Below are 19,998 nucleotides of genomic sequence, written 5' to 3'. Positions count from 1 at the left end.
AAGGATGTTGCATGCTGCTGCAGACCAGAAAAATCTTTTCTAGGAACTCAGGCCTGAATAACATAATGAATACATGCTTTTCTTGGTTTTCTCTGTTGTCTTCTTAGGTTGCCTCACAGTGCTAACTCTCCCCCACCCGTTGTGGGTGGCTCCTGGTTCTTTCCAGGGAGCGGGCAGGGAGTGTTGGACGCTTCCGTGTGCGGGGCGTGCACTGGCCTTACCTGCTGCTGCTTTGCCTTGCAGGAAGCGTGCCTAGCACCTGATCCTGCTGATTATTCCCGTCGGGAGGCAGAAAATGTCTTCATCTGGCAGTGAGCTAGTGACGTGTTTTACCTGGAGAGTGAACACTTTTATGCAGAGATGAGGCTCTTCAGTGGGTGGCAGGGCTTTTGCTGTTGTGGTTCGTCCTGCTGTGCAAAGCCCTTCCATCAGAGGCACTATCTTACTCTTCTGCTCGGCACGGTACACACAGATAGATGTTGTCCTAAGCAACAAAACATGTCAAAATAGACAAGGGGAAAGCTGGGAAGAGGAACAGCTGTACACGGAGAAGCAATGACTTTCCCATGTCCTTTTGGTAGGCCAGTGACTAGAGGCAAATGGGCCCAGTAAGGTCAGTCTAGAGTGCACAGAAGGAGTTTCTCAAGAGAATAAGCATCTGGTGCCCCTTCAGCTCAGAAGATTTTGTCCTGGCCCATCACTGTAATGATCTCGCATGCTCTCAGAGAAGCACTATTTGGGACCTGAGAGAGGGCCTGCTGTGGGGGCAGGATAACAGATGAAGTCACTGGTCACAGACCCTTCCAGTGTTATGGGGTGAAAGGATGGTCCTGGGAGTGTGGATGCAGTCAGAGGCGGCAGCTGAAGTCGTGACTGAACCAGTGTTTTTCTTGTTTTCTGCCAGTTCAGTGAACTGAACTGGATCACTGAAGCATCACTAGTTCCAGAAACATGTACAGAGAAAAGGTGGAGTCAAGACCAACCCTTCTGACGGTAAGAAGCTGCTAGATTGTCAGCTGCTCTGGTTTACTCACTGCTTGTGCCTCTCCTTCCCTTCACAGGTGGGTCCCTGGGATCCCCAGGTTTCTGCAATCTACTACAGCCCTCACTGGTGAGTGAAAAAGCAGAGACCGTGCTTTCCAGCGCAATCCGTGCGGCACCTTTGGCCACTGCTGGTACTGTCTGCATGAAAGCACACAAGCAGGTGGGTGGATCATGGACAGCGAGCTCCCAAAATGGAAGAGAGAAAAGCAAGTAGTGTCCAGTGTGTGTTGTGAGGGTTGCTTGTAGAGGCTGACCCTACAGTGAAAATTGATAAAGACTTAATAATTTACAGTCCCTCATGGATTTCTTTTCCTTCATGGGCAAAGAGTAGGTTTCAGTCTGTATTTTTTTTAACGCAGCTTCTACTCTCTCCATCCTGGTGATGAGATTGCAGCACCTCCTCAGCACAGTACCTGAGGCTCCTCTTAAAATGGTTACCAGACTCCTGCAGTTCTCAGCAGGGCTAGGGTTTCACCTCCTTTTCTTCAGGCTGACTGCATGAGGTGGATTGAAATTGTAGGGTTTCCTTGCACACATCTTAGTCTTTCTGAAGTATCATCACATCTCCCTGCTATCGGGCATACTATTGTGGCTGATGCAGCATTTGCTGAGTGAAACTGTGGGGGGAGACTTTGTAAAGTATTAAAGGAACAGGAAGTGATGGTTAGACTGTCTGGGAGAGGTGGTGGTGTCCCCACCCCTTGAGCTTTTAGGAGGAGGATGGCTGTACATCTCCCAGCCGTGCTACACAAGTGGGGCCTGTTTTAAGACGGGATGTAAAGTGCTTGTCTTCACACCATTCCTTCACCTCTGCTTTGCAAACAGTGTTTGCTAAGGTAATAGACAGTGACAAACGCTCAGGGAATATTGTAAGTGCGTGAATAACCATCTTAGGAGTATTTAGAAAAAGCTGCTCTTGGTATTCTGGGTTTGAGCTTCCAAACCAGAGCTCCAAATAAGCGAGCAAGAAGACGACACTCTCCCTTAGCTGTGGGTATCCTTGCTTGAGTGGGTGCGGGCCACAAACCCATGCAGAAACCTTTAGTAATCCTTGCAGGCTCTGATGTGGTCACACTGAACTGGAGGCTTTGTGTTGTGTGCAAATGCAGTGACTTTACTTTCTAACATTTGGCTGGCTTTAGAAACTGGCTGCTCTTTTTTCTGTCTTGTTTTCTTTCATGCAGCCAAAGTTTCTCATTGGTTTTGGGTGTTTTCGTCTCTAGAGAGGAGCATAGGCTTCTCCGAAGCACAGGAGCTGTTTTGCTCTTTAGTAATGTCCCTCCTCTGCATTACTGAGAAAGGGGAGACCTGGGCGGAGAGAACTAGAGTAGTGAGGCTAAGGAGAGCCGAGATGCAGGCGTGGAAGAAAGACTCTGAAAGAAGCTGGACTGGCAGAAAGGCTGCGTTTCCTCAAGGCATCTGTGCATTGTATGAGCAGAGATGGTCCTGCTGCCTTTTGTGCAGCAGGTAATTGCATGTTTTGTGTGTGTGCTTCATTTGGTCTGCCTGACCCAGGATTTGTTTCTTTTTCCAGCCTTTGGTTCTTTCTTTGCTCTGAGTCCTTTGATTTGTTCTCTCTTGTTCTCTTCTGCTCCTTGCGTGTGAAGCGCAGGCCAGAGGTGACTGCTGCCCTCTGACAGCTTCCCAGTGTGACCAGCGCTGGCCAGACTTTGAAAGAGAAGCAGCTGCGACATGGGGCCTCCCCAGCAGGTCTCCCGTCCTGCTTCCGTTCAGCCGGCTCCCTGCACACATCCGGAGGAGCCAGTCTGCTTGCAAGGCCAGTGCTGTGGCTTTAGCCAGCCAGAAATCCTCTGGATTTTGCCTCCTGTGACACTGAGTCACCGGAGAGAGGAAGGTCTTGATTCACTGTCTCATGGGAAATGCTCTGGCTCCAGGCTTCCTTTAGCATTTCCTCGCTTAGATACCAGTTCGGCAAAGCATTTGAATAGAGTTAGTTGAGTTGCTGTCTACACCTCACTTCCCCCGCACATGACAGAAAATGTCCTAGTGGCAGTGATGGTTGTTTCCTGAAGAAGTGTCAGCTTTGTATGAAGTGCAGTTGGTTGCTTTGCTACTCTCTATTCATGAAAAATTGCAAAAATGCTTTGTTAAAAATCATGATTTTGGTGACAGAAAATTATTTTCCTTTTCAGCTTTTGCAAACCTTGCAACATCAGTGGTGGGGAAATAGGTGTGTGTGAAGGAGAGAGGCAGGGTCTCTTTTTTTCCCCACTGCCAAAAGAGATGCAACATTTTAGGGGGAGAGGGAAATTTTCCAATGTTTTAATCGGTAGATGAAAACTTAAATCTCTCTCTCTCTCTCTCTCCCCCCCCCCCCCCCCATTTTTTTTCCCCACATTTCAGAAGAGATTTCCCACATAGTCACGTTTTTGGAGGTGCTGGCCAGCTCTGCCTTGGCTTTGGTCTGAAAGTGTCTCTGCTCTGCAGAACTATCTTGGAAACCTCACTAGAATAGGCTTTCCCGTGAGATTGCTGCTTCCCGCTGGGCTGACAGTATAGTAGGCTTCAGTGGGATTTCCTATGAGCTGATGGGAAGATGGTGTGGCTGCATGATAACTGACGTCCCAGGCTCCTCCTGAGCAGAGGGGGAATCTGTGAAGACCACGGTCTACTTGAACACTGAAGATTTTTACACTTTTACTTGTGGGCATTATTTTAAATCCTTCATGAGTGGAAGGCAGCCTTTGGATATGTCGGTTTTATGAAAGGGAAGAAACTTGGTGGCTGGAGTGTTGGGCCAGGACCCCAGAGAACTGGCTTTGGGAAAACTAAGAATCTAGCACTAGCCATCCAGCATGTCTGGGTAATATTGCTTCCCTCCTTTATTCCTTCTTCAGTCCATTCTTGGATCACCTCTAGCAGGTAGTAGTTGGATGTACCCTGACAGTGTCACCCAGCACAGCAGGTGCTCTGATGGCGTTCGGGGTCAGTGGGTGTCCCTCTCGGGCACACAGGGAGTGGACAGTGTAGACAGGTCTTTTATTTCCTCATTTCCTAACTGAGAAGAAAGCCCTTTAGCTTCAAGTGAAATGAGCTGAGTCTGGACTCAGAGAACCTGTTCATTTGACATTGGTTTATCTACCACTGTTTAAAGGTAACAGTTCTTGCTTGTTAACGACTGGTGTCATTCAAGCTGATGTTGAATCTCTGAAGCCTCTTTCTGAATCCCTAGAGTATTTTGTCTCTCTTACTGAGATCTGTTGTGTTGCAGACCTCACTTTTATGGAATCCATCAAGCTGGAGAGGTGTAGCCTGCTGTTCAGATCACATTTACAGAGGGCTCACTTCAGACTTAAGCCCATATTATGTTTGTTCCTCTGTCATGCTTATATTTGTCTTGTACTTTGTCTGGGAATTCAGACTGTGTGTCTTGGCCTGGCTGTTTCATATATGTTTAATTCTAGCCTCTTTGCTGTCCTGTAGGGACTTGCAGGGAACGGGAAGTAAATGGAGTGTCTTGTAGAGAGGACTTGTGAGGAGAGCTGAATGCCAGCCAAAAACTCCATTCAGCTACAAAAGCAGCTGTTTCAGCCAAGGAATTTGTAGGCAGAATTATTTTCTTAGCACCTCATCATGCTTCCTGTAAGAACTTGGGCAGACAGGTTTTCCATCCTGGTAGGCTAGGAAACACAGGATGCTTATTTAGGTAAGTTGGTGTATGTTACTTAGTGATGCATTGCAGAGAGGGGTGCATGTGGGTGAGGGGGTTGGAAAAGTCTCCAGGCATGAAAAGGGGAATGCTTGAGCCAAATCAATACTGGGGTTTTGGAATCAGGTTTCTGCCTGGGTTTTCCTGTGCCTGCTAATTCCAGGCCCCAACTAGGGCAGGTTTGCTTTGTCAGCTGAGATCCCTTCCTTTTGCAGCTGGATCTGGAAAATGTGTGTATGCATGCCCCAGGCACAGTAGAAAGCAGGAATTTTCCTAGACTGTGAGGCACAGTCTACCTGCAGGACTGACTCTGTGCTGGCACGAGGGAGGTCCCAGCTCTCCAAGACCCAGTCCTGTCTGGAATCTGTTCTATATTGAGAAGTACTTGGAGTTAAAAGGAAGGAGAGTTGTTTGGGAGAGGCTAGTTGGCATGGGAATGGAGAAAGACCTGCTCCCTCTAGCTGATGTACAGGTCCCACTGTGAGTTCTCATGTGGAAAAAAAAATCCCCCAGATGTGACAACAGACAAAAGGGAAGTAGGTTTGTTAAAATTATTCCAGGCAGCCTGTGAAACCTTACAGAGAAATATCCATCGCTTGAAAATACTCCTGATATGTAGAGGATGTAACCGGCAGCTCTGCAACATGCTCTGTAAGAAGGTGTCGTATTGAGACACTGTTGAGAAGTACTGTAGAATTTGCTTTTGTGCGTGTTTGTATGACTGTGGTGAGACACTGATTCTGGCTTAGGTTTTGCTCGGTCTGCAGGAAGCCCAGGGCTACCAGAGGTCCTAGGCCTGGGCCGGTATACTGACCATGTGGATGATGTCCTCCACAGACCACAGGCATTGGCAGACCTGCTGCTGCACTATTACGCATTTCAACTCAGAGGTCACAGAACCAGCTGCACACTTTGGTCTGTGGAGGGAGAGAACGATATGGGTCCATGCTGGAAACCTGAAAGTCCAAGGCTTGGTCTAATAATGAAGTAAGTGTGGTGGGTTGGTTCCCCTTTGCTGTTAGTTCTGTCCCATCCCAGCAGACTGTCCTGGAGCAGAGAAATTCCTGTGCTCAATATCTGGACATACCCTCCTTGGCAAGTCTCATCCTGCTGGCGTGGCTTGTGTTGAGGCTGTGACTGGGAGAGGAAGACCTGGCAGCTACTTTTTTTCAGACTGTAGCAGTCCTTTGCCAGTGTCAGAGGATCTGCTGGGGAGCTGCTGCTTCAGGGTGTTGGTGTGGAACTGCAGAGGGCTTCTGGGCAGGTCCTGTCTGAGGCTATCCGACCCAGCCTGTCCCAGATGCTCCTGCTGACATGGAAGGAAAGACTGAACCGGGCAGAAAGCAGCTCTGACACTTTACAGCCCAGTATGTTAAGATAACACCAATTGGTGCTGGTTGGCAGCACCTGCTGCTTCCTCCCTAGTGTCATTACTGTGTGGAGTGACAGTCTGTTCATGCTGCTGCTGTTGCAAATGTTGTTTCCCACTATGACTGTGAAAGGCACTGCTGTCCTGAAGCAGAGACAGACTGTGGGACCCCAGTTCTTAGAGAGATTTGTTTTTTTTCTTTTTTTGCGTCTTTATGCCCTTGCAGGGCCCTTGTGACTCTAACTTGCATTCTCAAAATTCTCAGTTTACAGTTTGGTCCCAACTGGCTCTATTGTACCGTGCACCCGTCACCAGAAAGCCTGTGTCATGGGGTAAGAGACCTTTCAGCTGGAGGAATCTCTCACTGGTTGAGCTTGGCCTGGGTCTTTTGGGGATGGGTAAATCTGTCTTTGTTTCTCAAAGGCAGAGCAGCAAGCAGCAAGTTCAAGGTCATGGATGGCAGCACAATCGTGTAATGCAGAGCAGCTAGGGGCTGTGTGCCCTACCCCAGCGCTTCTTCGGGAAGAGCTACACAGTTCTTTCTCTGAGTCTTCAGTGGTGCTTACTAGCTTTTACTGCACTCCCTTTTTTATTCGTAACTTTGGTCTGTGATTGCAGTAATTGAAGAGCAATGTCACAAGCAATGAGCCGCTACCAGCCTTGCTGGCTGGCTGCTTCAGGCCACTGTTTTGTAGTGCTCTGGAAGCAGGATGCTGGAGGTATGTCATTTGTCCTGAGCCGAGGCTTTATTGCTGTGAGCAAGCCTTAATTGCAGAGCAGATGTTATTTTTAGACGTGGTTATCTGATTCTGCTGCACCTGTATACATGCAGCAGGATGTAGTATCCTTTTCTTCCTGGCCCAAACTGTTGGGTATCGTTTGCTGTGTCAGCCTGCAAATGCATGGCTGAATTTCCTTGGATAAAGTGATGCCTGTGTATGGATAAGAAACAGATGAGAGCATAATGTGAGCTAGCAGCTAGAAATTAAAGTTAGATAAATCTAGCTAGAAATAAGGTGCATGGTTTCAACAGTGCCTATTTAAATGTTGGCACCAATTACCAAGGATACTGTGGTTTTTCTGTCACTTGAAGCCTCTGAAGAAAGTGTGTCTTGCTAACTCAGCCAAAAGACTTGGGTTTGGTACATCAGATGAAATTCAAGAACATTTTTATGCAGGAGACCAATCTAAATGATCGCATATATTCCTGCTGCCCTCTTAAAGTCTAGAAATCTAACAATAGTAATTTTAAAGACACTTGGCATTCCCTAGAATAGATATGGCTGTCCTGTGACAATCCCTCTCTCCACCTCCTCAACCCTGTTTTCCTATCAGGTTACTGTGGCCTGGTGGGCATGTCTTATTCAATCAAAAACTGCTCATGGGCTGCATTCATTAAATGCCTCAATATGTTTGTATAATATGGAGTGGCTAGTTTGTACCCAGATGTGGAACAGAGAGCTCAGCAAGTGAAAAAGCTTTAGGCTGAGGTCATGGACTGCCAAAAGTCTCTTTTGGTAGCAGTTCTGCCATGAGCAGCTCCTGCCATTCATTCCTGCTTCTGTGCTGCTTTTTTGTTTGCTTTTTTTATAAAGCTCCTACCACTGTCAGATGTCAGCATGTAATTTTCTTTCAGCAGCGAAGGTTTTCTTCTTGGGAGCTTTCTCACTGACTTTCAGGCTTGACTCTCACCTGAACTTGTGTCTCAAGACAAGGCTGGGCATGTAAGAGCTGTGGGCTCTCTGAGCTGTCTGTTGCTGCAAGAGGCACCTGTTGAGTGCTGTTTTACCAGGCGGGAGAGGATGATTATGGCCAGAGATTAACCAAGAGCTTAAGCAAGGCCCTGGATAATGTTAGCCTTGCTGCCTTTACTGTCTAGGCCAGTCATAACCTTGCAAAGGATATTGATGTTTCTGAAGGAGATAGGGCAGAGAGTGGTCTAGTGACTGGAATGTCCAAACTCTTTCTGGATTCTACTTGAAAATTAGGACGTTAGTGGTAGGGAGAACACAGTTTTGAATCTTCATGATCCCTGGATGGCTCCAGGCCGTGAAAGGAAGTCTGGGCCTCCTGAGGCATCCTGTGTCACAAACACAGCCTTGCTGTGGAGGATTTTATCAAAACTGGTTTCCTAATTGAGTTTCTGTTTGTTGGATACTTGTGGAGTGTGAGAAACCTTCAAAATTAATCTAACTGGTCATTTTTTTCAAATTTGATTTTATGCGGCTCTGTAATCCTATTACCTATCTTGGACATAGTAAATTAAAAAAAAAAAAAAATAAAACTGTTTCCTCCTGCTGACGTAGAGGGTGATTTCAGTGTTGTAAGCTGATTCCAACTCTTGCTAATGCTGTGGGCATGCTGATCCTCTCAGTTCCCAGTGAATTGCTCTAGGCTAACCAAGGGGTGATAAAATACATTTCCACTGAACTACATGCACAGATGTGGGAGAAGAATCTTCCAATAATAGACATTAGCCAGGAAACCTTTCTGATCTGCCCTAAAATGGTGAGGGGCTTGAAGTCTGTGGACTGCTGGGGAGCTTCTGACAGATCCTTCTGTTAGGCTGCATTCTGTAAATACACCACCCATTTTTCCACCCAGTCACTGCCCTGCCACCTCCTCCCCTCTCCTAAGACTCTTCTGCTTAAAAGAAAGTTAAGATTGCAAGGTCAAACTTTCAAATTCCTAGGTGCAGGTTATGCATGCAGATGACTCGACCAAACTTTATTTGAAAAGTGCTGAAGATCTCTGAGATCAGTGTGACAGACCATGAGATCAGCTAGACCTATGGCACCCTTACAGAGAAATGGAGAAATGTTGGAGGTCAAAGATTTGAGTAATAGGATGAGGAAGTTATAGCCCCATGTCTGAGTCATGATCTTTGGTTTTGCTCTTCTGGGAAGGGGCTTTTAAAAGAAGAGTGTTAGTTTTTCTTTCTTTAATTTCAGAGGGAGGAAAAGTGAGTGCAGAAGAGAAACTTTTGTCTGTGTTTTCTTTCTCTCCTTGCTGTAAGACCATTGTGAAAGCACAAGTCAAATTCACTTCTGGAGAAAGAGGGCTAAATGACAGCATCAGTGGGATAAGGTGCTTTCCCACCCCAGTGGTGAATTTAGGCCTAGGATTGGCAAGTGACCTTTAGATCCCATGCAGCTGGAGGTGAGCTTCAGATTTGGAAGCTTCTATAAAAGGAGCAATGGAGCAGTCTAGGATTCTCCAGCCTTGAAAAGAGATGATTTCTGGGGGACCTACAAAAGCTTCAGTCATCTGAAGAGAGTGGATAGGGACTGACTGTTCCTGTCTTTTCCCATAGAAGAACTGAGGGCCAACAAATGAGGGCAGTAGGAGTCAGGTTTCAAACAGATGAAGGGAGGTGGATCTTTGTGTTCCAAGTAATAGACCTGGAGAACTTGGCAAAGGATGTTATGGGAGTGAAATGGTTACTTGCATTCAGAGGAAAACAAGATTGAGTATTCGGAAGAGAGATCTATTGGGGATTACTAAATAGACGAACAATATCAGGCTCAGGAAATCTCTTCAGCTGAAAATAATTGAAGACTGAGAATACTTTGGGTTTGGGGAGAGAAGTACTGTTTATTCTTGGCCTATTCTTACTCTTTCTTAGGTGCCAACTCATAGTCTCTGTTGGAGACAGTACTAGGTGAGGTGGATCCTTCGTCTGGACCCATACGGCCACTCTTATGTTTTCACAACTGACACAGGGCTGATCTAGGAGTTCTGAGACAGTTAATCCTGGAGAGGTACAGTGAATTTTTTTAAAGTTTTTTTAGTCCCCAGAAAGAAACAGCAAGACAACTGAGGCTTTCTAGGTCATCCTAAGGGCAAGTAGTCTCCTTAGAAATAGTTTCCAGGCTATTTCTAAATTGTCTACAGTCTCGGTGATTATTTCCTTAACTCCCTTCCTTGACTACATAAGAAGTAAATTAGAAGGACTCAGCACAGGGAAAGGTCCCCTAGGATGTGACAGCTTCTGGTCTGATATAAGACAGCCGTACACAAGAGGGGGCAGAAAAGGAAGGGGAAGTCTGGGTGAAGGCACTACAGTGAGACTTTGAAAACGAAGCATTTGGCAAACTGTATCTTCTTGGAAAGGTTCATCTGGCTATGAACTTATACGTGGTTGGTAAAGCTAGCAAGAGTCTGCACAAGCTGGAGTGAGCCTGGGTAGGAGTTGGTGGTGAAGAAGAAGCTCTGAGCTGGAAGGTTTTGGCGTATCCCATTGCTTAGTTTGCTCTTGAGCGTAGCCAGCTCAAAGGAGCAGTGCTGGCTGTTGACTTTTCTCGGAATGGAAAGCCAGGCTCCTTTGTTTCCGAGTATTGATATCAGCAGGTCAGATAACTCCTCAAAGTGATTTTTGAAGGATGGCTTTATGTGATGCCTACATGGACTTCATGCCAGAAAAATGCATATTCCCACAACTGTTTTTTCTGAAAGCAAAGCTCTTTTTCCTTTATTTTTAACTTTTAAAAGACGAATTTCATCAATTTTGTAGCTGGCAGAGCCTGCTTCTCCCTTTGCAGTGGCTGAAGTATGCTTTTGCAGCCAGTTCTGCGTACACAGGGAAGGAGGTGACTTCAACTTAACCTTCTCTCTGAGCTTGAAGAACAAGCCAAGGCAATACAAAATGGACCTTCCAAGAGACCTGTGCAGCTGCATAGCATAGCCCTTATACTGGCCCCATGATCTGTTTATCTTTTGCCTTCAAGGAATTGTCAGAGTTAGGGGAAGCTCCCCTAAATGGGATGGCTTAAAAGACTGTATTCTCTCCTGGGAAGTGCACATGGTTCTTTTTTTATAAGCCATTTGATATATTTTTCCGCCCTTTCTCTCTCTTCCCCTCCTCCCCTGGCAGCAGGATCTCTAGCTGTTGCATGCTTTTCATTAAATCTTTCTGAATGTAAGCTTGTATGCTCTGACACAGGGTCAATGAGTATCAGGGCAGGGATAAAACTCAGCAACAGAATGGAAAGCTTTTTCTGGTTTTGATTATTGGACATCTCCAGTTATTGAGGAGTGTGTTCTTGGCCGGAGTTTGAAGATTGGGTTAAATATCGCCCAGAAAGGAACATTCTATGATGCTCCTGAAACGCAGTACTCCCCCTCCTGAGTCGTAAGGGGTGTGTGTGTGAGGGGGGTGCTATCACTGTGCCTTGGCCAGTTTCCAGCCTCTTTAATGTGACTGTGGCTCTTATCCCACATGTTCTGCTTTTGCAGTATCCATTGGGGGAGGTTATTTAACTTCCTTGCTGATATGAACAACTGCCACTGTTGTGTTGTTGAGTTTGGGTTGTTTGTCTCTAACGAAAGCCCTACAGTTAGTGACGAGCCGAAATACCCGATTGCTTACTCAGCTTTGCAGCTTCATTATCTGAGTGTATGATCACTTCCTTAATCTTTGTTTATCTTTGTCTTGGTGCTGCTGTACCAATGGCTTGTCGAGGTGCTGTACTGTCCCAGCAGCTGCTGTCTTCTGCCCCAAGGCACACTAGCATTGGGGAGGTAAAGCAGTTCCTGGCTATCATCGTATCTTCCTTTTGACCTTTAGATGCAGGCTGCTCTATAACATTGAATCTCATCCCTTTTATTTCTGAGGGGGGAGTATAGGGAGTGCTTTTTTGTGAATACTGTAGAGTTTGCACCTAAGCAGGACAGTGGCAAAATCTATGTGTAATCTCTGGGCAAGTGCAGAGAGGCAGAGGAGGAGTGAAGTTAGAGGGCTGATCCCCAGTTATCTGAAGCCCTTTTTATGTGGCTTGGAGGAGTGTGCTATAGCTGAGGCTTGAAGTTGGCCCTCTGACTCTTCCCCCTTCCCATGGTAATTCAGATCCCAGCCATACCTCGCTGCCTTGGAAGCCCGTGTGCCTCACATCTCGAGAGTCAAGAGTGCCCAGGCTGCCGTGGCTGGTAGCAGCGTTTGTACTGAGATGACATGGGATTTTGTAGGCATCGCTTTTGGTGACTGGCTCTGGTGCTGGCCAACTGTTGCAGGGAAGAGGCTGTAGTGACTGCAGGGATGAAGTGTCAGGGTCCTGAGTGCACTAATAGGCCTTACTTGCCCTAACCAGCCTCACCCAGGGCCTCTACCCACATCTTCTGTCTGTGGGCTCAGGGGCTTCATTTAAATTCAGCCCTGGGCCTTCAGTTGCTCCTTGAGCTATGTTGTAAGTGCACTTTTCTGCAGCTCTGTCACAGCCATGTCTGTGCCTGGCCATGGAGCCTTTTGATCTGACGTACGGACTGACTTGTTGATTTAAGCCTGGGCATGCCTGGACTGTGTCTGACCATCACTGGACCTGACCCTAACCTGCAGTTGGCTTCTTGGCTTGACCTCAGACCTGCCTCATCACCATGAACTTGCCTGATGATCTGGACTCTGGATTGATGCTGGCAGCCATCCCTGGACCTGCCCTGCTTGGGTACCACAGGACTGGACCCTGCCTGGCGAGGCCCCTGCCCTGCTACCTGCATTATCGTGCTCAGCTCCCCGTCCCTCTGGCAGCAGGCAGTCCTTGCCGGAGGCTTCATGCGTGGGGGGGCTGGGAGGGTGGCTCCTGCGAGGTCCCTGAGGAGGAGTGATTCTGCTGAAAGACTCTTCTTGGTCTGAAACATGTCCTGAACGAGTGTCACAGGCAAGCAAGAGCATGTGGCTGGGGGGACAACCTACCTGTCTGTTGGCCCGCTGGGGGAGGTGGTGCAGAGCATCGAGGCTTCAGATCTCCCATGTGGGGAGTAGTTTCCCACCAACTCATTAGTTACAAAACTCATTAGCATTCCAGTAATGGGACACAATGTGGTTCTTAATCTAGCAGGCTGGCCAAACAAGTGCTTTCTTCCGGCAACAGCAAAGGATATTTGGGGATTTGGTGGTTTTGCTTCTTGTGTTTCTTAAGCTGCTAATACTTGTAGTGTTTTCTGCTGGGGTCAGCAATCTGCTCCTGTATTGTGGGGTTTGCAGCCTTCCCAGGACAACAAGAGAAACCATTGTTTGCAGGATCCTTGCTAAACAGGTTCCCTGAAAAATACAAGGAACTCATGTGATTGCCCGTTCATTGGAAGTAAAGATCATGACAGATGCGGTTACAGAGGAGAAACAATAAAAATCAACAACAGACAGGAGGAAATGGCTCCTCTGAGAACAGGAGCCAGACTAAGGGGAGAAAAGTGCTTGGGTTAGGTAAGCAAGTTTTATGATAAGGAAGGGAGAAAATGCCAAGAGAACAGAGGTGGTAGGGAGGGCCGTGGGGTGGGGAACAGTGCCTGGGGAAGGAGTGTGCTGCATGAGGAGGCTAGCTGGGAGGCAGAGCCTCGGCACTGGTAACGCCGAGGTGTAAATTGAATTCCTGCAGCACTACCCTGTGGGAGACCAGGCCCTGTTAAGCAAACTGGTGCCTTTTGCTCTAGGGCAGCTGTCTTGAGTGGGAGAGGAGAGGTCTCCTGGGGAGGGACACTGCTCGGTCTCCCCGCTCACTTGTGGTACCCAGTGGCAGCTGCACGTCTCCTCCTGAGAAGCAGTTAATACGCAGGGGCAAGCGCGTGGCAGCTCCCATGAGCTGTAGCTTTCTCAGTGGGGATGGAGGCAGCTCTACAGAAGGGACCAGGCCTTCCCTCTGCCACCCTTTTGCAAAACCCCTCATTCCTCTCGTAGGCTGCAGCTCACTTTCCCACTGATTCTCCTGTTATCTGCTTTTGGTTAAGTCCAGTGGATATCTTAGGCCAGGTGGTGCCTGCTGGCCAGGATGCATCTGTATCCTCTGTCCTGGTGCTCTGCTGGGACATTGCCTGGCACGTCAGACTGCAGGAGAGCAGCTGCAGCACACCCATGCCCAGGAACACACTTAGAGCAACTCATCCCTGGTGTTAATGGATGCATGTTTAAAAACAAGAAAAATCCTTGCCAGCAAAGAGGCGCTCTCATGGCTTCTAGTGTCCTCCTAAGCTCTCTCTGTGAGAGAACATCAATGCTTTTCAGACCTGTGACGTTCTTCCTGCCTGAACTATTTAAAATGTTATATCCTTGAGTGGGGTTAGCATGTAACACTTAGCGCACAGCAACTTCTGAGCTCTGCTGAGCCACGACCAAGCGAAGTGCAGCCATGCAAAGTGGTCTGCATGGGCCTGCAGTGCCAGAAACCAGTTCACACCTTTGGTGTACTCTTAATTCAGCATTGTTTTGCACTAAATTCCTCTGCTCCCCTCTTTGCCAGCTGTGTCTGTGTCAAGCTAATTCCAAATAAAACTTTTGGTTTTTTTCTCCCTTTTCTATGAGGTTCCTAACTCCACCTATGAGTGCAGATTGGGGGTTGCAATCTCTCCCTGACCTTCAGAGATTTACACCAACATCTTCCTGCATGCACTGTGCACCTCAAAGGGCTGCATATAAAGGGTGTTCTGGGGGTGGCTGGGAGATGTCTGTGGCCTTTTGGAGGTCCCCATTCCTCAGGGGTAAGGTGGGCTAGCTGTGTTGACATTGGGAGCTCCTGCTCTCTTGTTCCTTCCTAAAGTGAGGGATGTGGTGTCTCAGCAGCCCCTGTTCTGCTTGCATGTTATAGTTGGATGTACTACATGCAACTTGCAAGTCACAGGTGCTCATCAAAGTGATAATTCACACCATGTTCCTCTGAAGCTTTCTGAATATTGTGGAAACAAGTCAAGGCTGAAATATCTTACTGTTGCAGAAAATGGAGGGAACTATTTTTTCCCACACAAATTTGCAGAAGAGCGCTGTTGTGTCTCTTGAGGTTTGGGACTGGGTTACACTGGAATTGAGTAATAAACTTTGGAGCCGGGGAGATGTGAACCACTTGAATCAAAGCTGACGAAAATGTGCTTGTGATCCCTTGTGAAACATAACTCACTTATCCAGCTAAATAGGTGTTGCATGACTTAATTATTGTAAAACTAGAACATGTTCCCTCTCCTAAACTTAGCTTGCTTTCCTCTTGCACTTTATTAAGCAGTTTCTTTGGAGATCTTAAATCTTGTCTACATTATTGCTATCATCATCCTACCCAAGTAAAATATTAAGGAACCCAACCTTGCGCTGATTATCAGTAAGTTGTTAAAAATATCCCTAGCTTGTTTAAGTTTGGGCTTCTAGTGCTGTAACTGCACTGGAGCTGACCTGGTTTGGAAATTCTTAGGAAAAAGTCCCCTCCTGTAGGCAAGGTGCCTGAACTATTTTGGAGACTCTTTCAATGATTTTGATATACCATGAAACCCTCTCACTCTTAACTGCATTGAAGTTTTAGGTTGTTTTTTGGTTCATTTAGATTTTTTTCTCCAGGACTAGTTGAACAAAGTCTCATCTACTCTGGAATGTACTGATCCCAATGATCGCTACAAATGTGTCTGAGAAGTGTAAGCAGTGGCTGAAGACCTAGCGTGTGGGGGTTTAAGCTACTCAGGTACAAAATTACAGGTTGGCAAAGATGAAGTTTCAGTGCTATTTTTCTGATGCCCATCAGTGTGCTAGAATCAGGCCGCTAGCACTGAGGAATTAGTCAGAGGTGACTGATCTTTTAGGATTAGTGTTGCAGCTGTTAATGAGTGTCTTTGGATGTCTTTACAAAGCGGTGAATGCCTGTGCACCTCCTGTTACATCTTCTGTGTTGATACAAGGCAATCATCAGGTTCTCAGAAACTGGGACATGATTGTCTCTTATGCAAGGGACTTTGGAGCCCAAATACCTTTTGGTATCCGGATATGGCACAGATTAGACAACTTGAACTGCCTGGCACAGCAGGGAGTCCAAAGCAGATCCCGTCTTACCACTGCTTGAGAATTGGCTGGGTGTTGGGATTCAACCTGGAGACTATGTTCAGCAAGCACTGAGCCCATGTAAAATCTGGGGCAGATCCTCTCCAGAGCAGGCTTCTCTATCTTTTCCAGGATAATGATGAGGAAACTGAGGGGGAAGGTCATTGAGGTATTACACTGGGTAACAGATAATGTTAAAATCATGGGGCTGAAATGTACTGATGTCGTGTGTACAGAAGTTCCCTTTATGATAACACCTGCCAAATACAAAACCATCACTGCAGTATGGCTTGTCATTTGGTTATTTTTATCTCTTGGCAACAAAGGCAATTTAGACAGCTTCCATCAGGATTTATTGACTTGGTTTGAAAGTTGTGTAGCCAGCTTTGTTCAGTTCCACACTTCTTAAACTTTAATTTGGGTAAATTTGGGTAAATTTAGTTCAAAATCCTCTTGGCCTTTAGATGGAATATCTTCAGTTTTTCCATGGAGCAAAACCATAACTAGATGAAATATATATCATACTGTACTATGTATGTTGTGGCATACTTAGTTTTGTTTCAAAAGGGTGTGTGGAATTTGAATGATCACTTTCTAAATTTCCAGGAGTCACACAGGTCACATATGCTTATGGCTATTTTCCCCCAAGTTCCCAGCCAAATGTGCTGACAGGAGAAAGTAGTCCCAACTGTTCACGCACTGCAGAGCTCCTCTGTTGAGGCTTGTTCCTACAGCCCGGACTGTCCACGCTATAGTCACGGGGGAAAAACAGATGTGTTCTTAATATGTGTTTATTAACTTGCGTGTGTACTAGCAGGTGAGGTGGACCCTAAACTCCCTGGGACTAACACATACGCACAACTCTAGTATGTGCTAGGGTGTTACCTGTTACAGTGACAGGTAACTGGAATCAAGAATATGTTTTTGTTTTTAAATAGTTAACAACCACTCAGATTTACTCTTTTTCTCCTTACTGGACTGTCCCGCACTAACACAGCAGGTGCTAGCCTTTTCAGGAAGCTCTGCTCTGAGGCGGATGTTGCTCTAGGTGAATCCATTTCCCCCTGTTCCTCTTTACCACTTGAGGGGGGATGAGGTTCCCTCTGAATGTCATGATGAATCAGCTGCAGATACATAACGTTCCTTCAGGGGGACCTCACAGTCTCTTGGTCCTGGTCACATTTTTTTACCCTTACTATTTTGAGGCAAATGAAGAGTACTGCCCAGCAGCTGCATATGTTATCATGACTTAAAAATCGCTTTAGAATACATTTTCTTAGCTAATGCTGATTTGCCAGACTTATCTGCAGACCAGTTCACAGATTCTCCCATTCAAGACTGAGATGATTTACATTCAAACTGACCAAAGGGCAGGTCATCTACTGAGGTCTTCTGTGTTGGGGTCTCACAATGAGAGAGATACTGCTGCCAGTTCCAGAAAAGAACTGGAATTTTTGTGTGTTGATCTAGAGCCATGGTAACCTCAACTGTCTGCCACTTGCAGCAGCTAGGAGTGGGAGCTGGGACTCCCACATGATCCTGGCTCCCGCATCACTGGAAGATCTATGGGATGTGAACGCTTTCCCTCAAGCACCGATTCTGGTTTGTGAAAAAGGTAGGATTCAGGCCTGAAAGGGTTTTGTGGCAAATCTTATATTCCGAGTGGGTTTGGTATTGAAAGGCTGCAAATCTTACACTAGACATCCCTCAGTCAGTGGTGTTTACCCTTCATAAAGGATAATATCCACCTATCTCACAAAATTAAAAGTAGCCACATGTTAAACTGTTTCCTTTATATACTTGTTATGTTGGATGATTCCTACTCTTGCACACATCCTAAATGCATGACAGTAATCATGCAACTCATTGGGAGAGGAGCTGGGAATTAGCAAGTTTGCTGTGGACACCAGCAGTTACTTTGTTGCTTACCTGATCTTGCATGATGCTATTAGCCTGCTACCTATTCTGTTCCTGGGATGAGCCATAATTAGAATATGGGGAGTGGGAATTCTCTCTTCTCCTCCTGATTTTGTGTAATTCTCGGCAAATTGTTCCATCCCTGCTCTTCTAGTTGTGAAGCAAGCAATGAGTAGAATAACTTGCTTCTTGAGTCAATGTATGTCGCTTGACCTTGAGACTTGCGTCCTGAACTCCAGAGATCAACTGCTAGCTAAAAGCCTGGATCTGTTACTGAAAACAGTAACAGGCAGCTGTCCTCCAAAGTGAGCTACAGAAAGTTACGTGGATATCCTTTGCAGTCTCTTTTTTCTGAAAAATAATTGTCATCTGTGATTAAGGATAGTGAAGAGGAAAGGAAGGGGTCTGCTTTAAGGAAGGATGGCAACCAGATTTCTGAATATGGTGAAATGTTGGAGGTTTAAGAGGAAGGTGAATAGGAAAAAGCAGTTTTACACCCCTAGGAAACTTGCCACAAGAAATATAGCAGATATTGCAAAGTGCTGCAACTGAGAAGTGACAATCAGAGTATTTAAAAGTGTGCTCCAGATAAGTTTGCTCCCTAGCTGGAAGGCTAGGCTGAGATAATTATTCCAGTCTTAACTGAATGGAGAGCTTAGTACAGTCCTCATGCTGATGCTGTTGTTGCCAGTGACTTTGCTGCCTTTCCCCTGTTCAGTGCTGGAAGAAGAATAGGGCTAGTGGCCGGTTCTCTCTGCTGGGTGACAGAACCTGAATCTGCCAGTATTGCAGGATGAAATACTGTAGTTAGCTAAGTATGTGCCTAGCTTGTTAACAGGATCCTTGTGTTGCATGGCAGTGATCACTGCTCACATAGGGTATCTTTGGCTTCAGGCCAGAATATGTAAGGATGATGGTTGACAAAGAGCATTGGTGGGAATAGGCTGTGGGGCAAACACCTTGGAGTATGGAAAAAATTCAGCAGATAGAACATTAGAATTGATAACAGGAATGAAACTTTAGTCTCCATCATGAGGCAAGATGAACCCGGGGTTGAAAATCTCCTCCTCCTCAGAAACTCAATGGCTGGTTGATCTCTGTTCTTATTTGTGAGATATGTTGTAAGCCTTTTCACTGACCTTCTCATAGCTTCCCCAGACAGCTGGGTCAGCTTGTCTTCTGCTGAAGTGATCTATTACTTGTCAGCTCATTATTACTGAGAGCTTCTGCTAGAAGCAAAGGGTGAATATCCAGAAACATCTGCATTTCTTCCGTTATCTCTAAGACGTGAATTGTATGTGGCACTTAGCTCTCAAAGTAACCTGAGAATGCGAGAGGCAAGCACATCTCATCTGAACTTGAGATGCAAGTGGAGCATGTAAATCACTGTCTGCTATCATTTAGCTGATCTTGAGTAGAAAGTTGAGTTCAGTTGCCCACAGCTACCATCTCTTTTGCTGTCCAAAACCTCTAATAAACATAAAACCAGCAGTAATACTGGGTTGGGAGACACAGGTAGTTGAGAGGCAGTGAGGAAACACTGCTTGCAGTACTCTGTCTGCTCAACTTTCCTACCCCATCACTGAGAAATACTTGAGAAAAGACTCTACATGAAGGTTCAGCCCTTCAAGGTGATTTCTGAAGCTCTTGCTTGACGATACACAGAGGACCCATAGGGTGAACAGATTCAGAAACAATCCTGACAGAATAGAAGTGCGAGACCTTTCATATACACAGCATTGTCTATGGCAAATGCAGCAACAGGACAGCCCATGTGACTGCTGGAGAGAAAGAGCTGTTACTTGCCATCTGGAAAAAGGCAAGTATTGGCTAGGGACTGCTGCTTTGAGATGCTCGTCTTCAACCATACATGTGATCAGAAAATGATAGTTGTTTCTCTCTTCCTTGTCACTCATTTTGTTAAAAATGATTACACTGGATTGGTCCTCTAGAATGTCTTGAACTAAGTATCCTGAGGCCAAAAGCCATCAGTCAGACGGGCTCTTCTTTTCTTCGTATCAAGGTCACGTGAGTAGATAGTTGGTCCTTCAGAGCTAAGTGGCTGCAGAAACAGACACTCTGATCCCAACCAGGATCTCCTCCCTTTTGGGACAGTCTCATTAATGTTAAGAAGCTTCTGTATTTTTTGATGTCTGGGAGCTGGTTAAAACTTCAGTTGATATCTCAGGACTCACTGATTGGTAAGAGCTTCTGTAAAAA

General features: G+C 46.2%; 1 long non-coding RNA gene across 1 annotated transcript in view; it reads left to right on the top strand.

The window, feature by feature from the left end:
• The first annotated feature begins 1,030 nt into the window (after positions 1 to 1,030).
• The window catches only part of LOC112986963 (uncharacterized), a 331,100-nt gene continuing 312,132 nt past the window's right edge, over positions 1,031 to 19,998 (top strand). The window contains exon 1 of the long non-coding RNA XR_010391194.1: positions 1,031 to 1,204. This is a non-coding gene — a long non-coding RNA (uncharacterized LOC112986963). The remainder of the gene's footprint in view (positions 1,205 to 19,998) is intronic.

The sequence above is a fragment of the Dromaius novaehollandiae genome, chromosome 12, assembly GCF_036370855.1.
Source record: "Dromaius novaehollandiae isolate bDroNov1 chromosome 12, bDroNov1.hap1, whole genome shotgun sequence".
NCBI classification, from domain to species: domain Eukaryota; kingdom Metazoa; phylum Chordata; class Aves; order Casuariiformes; family Dromaiidae; genus Dromaius; species Dromaius novaehollandiae.
Note: the sequence above shows the minus strand (reverse complement) of the source record. Positions and strands in the feature narration are given on the sequence as shown.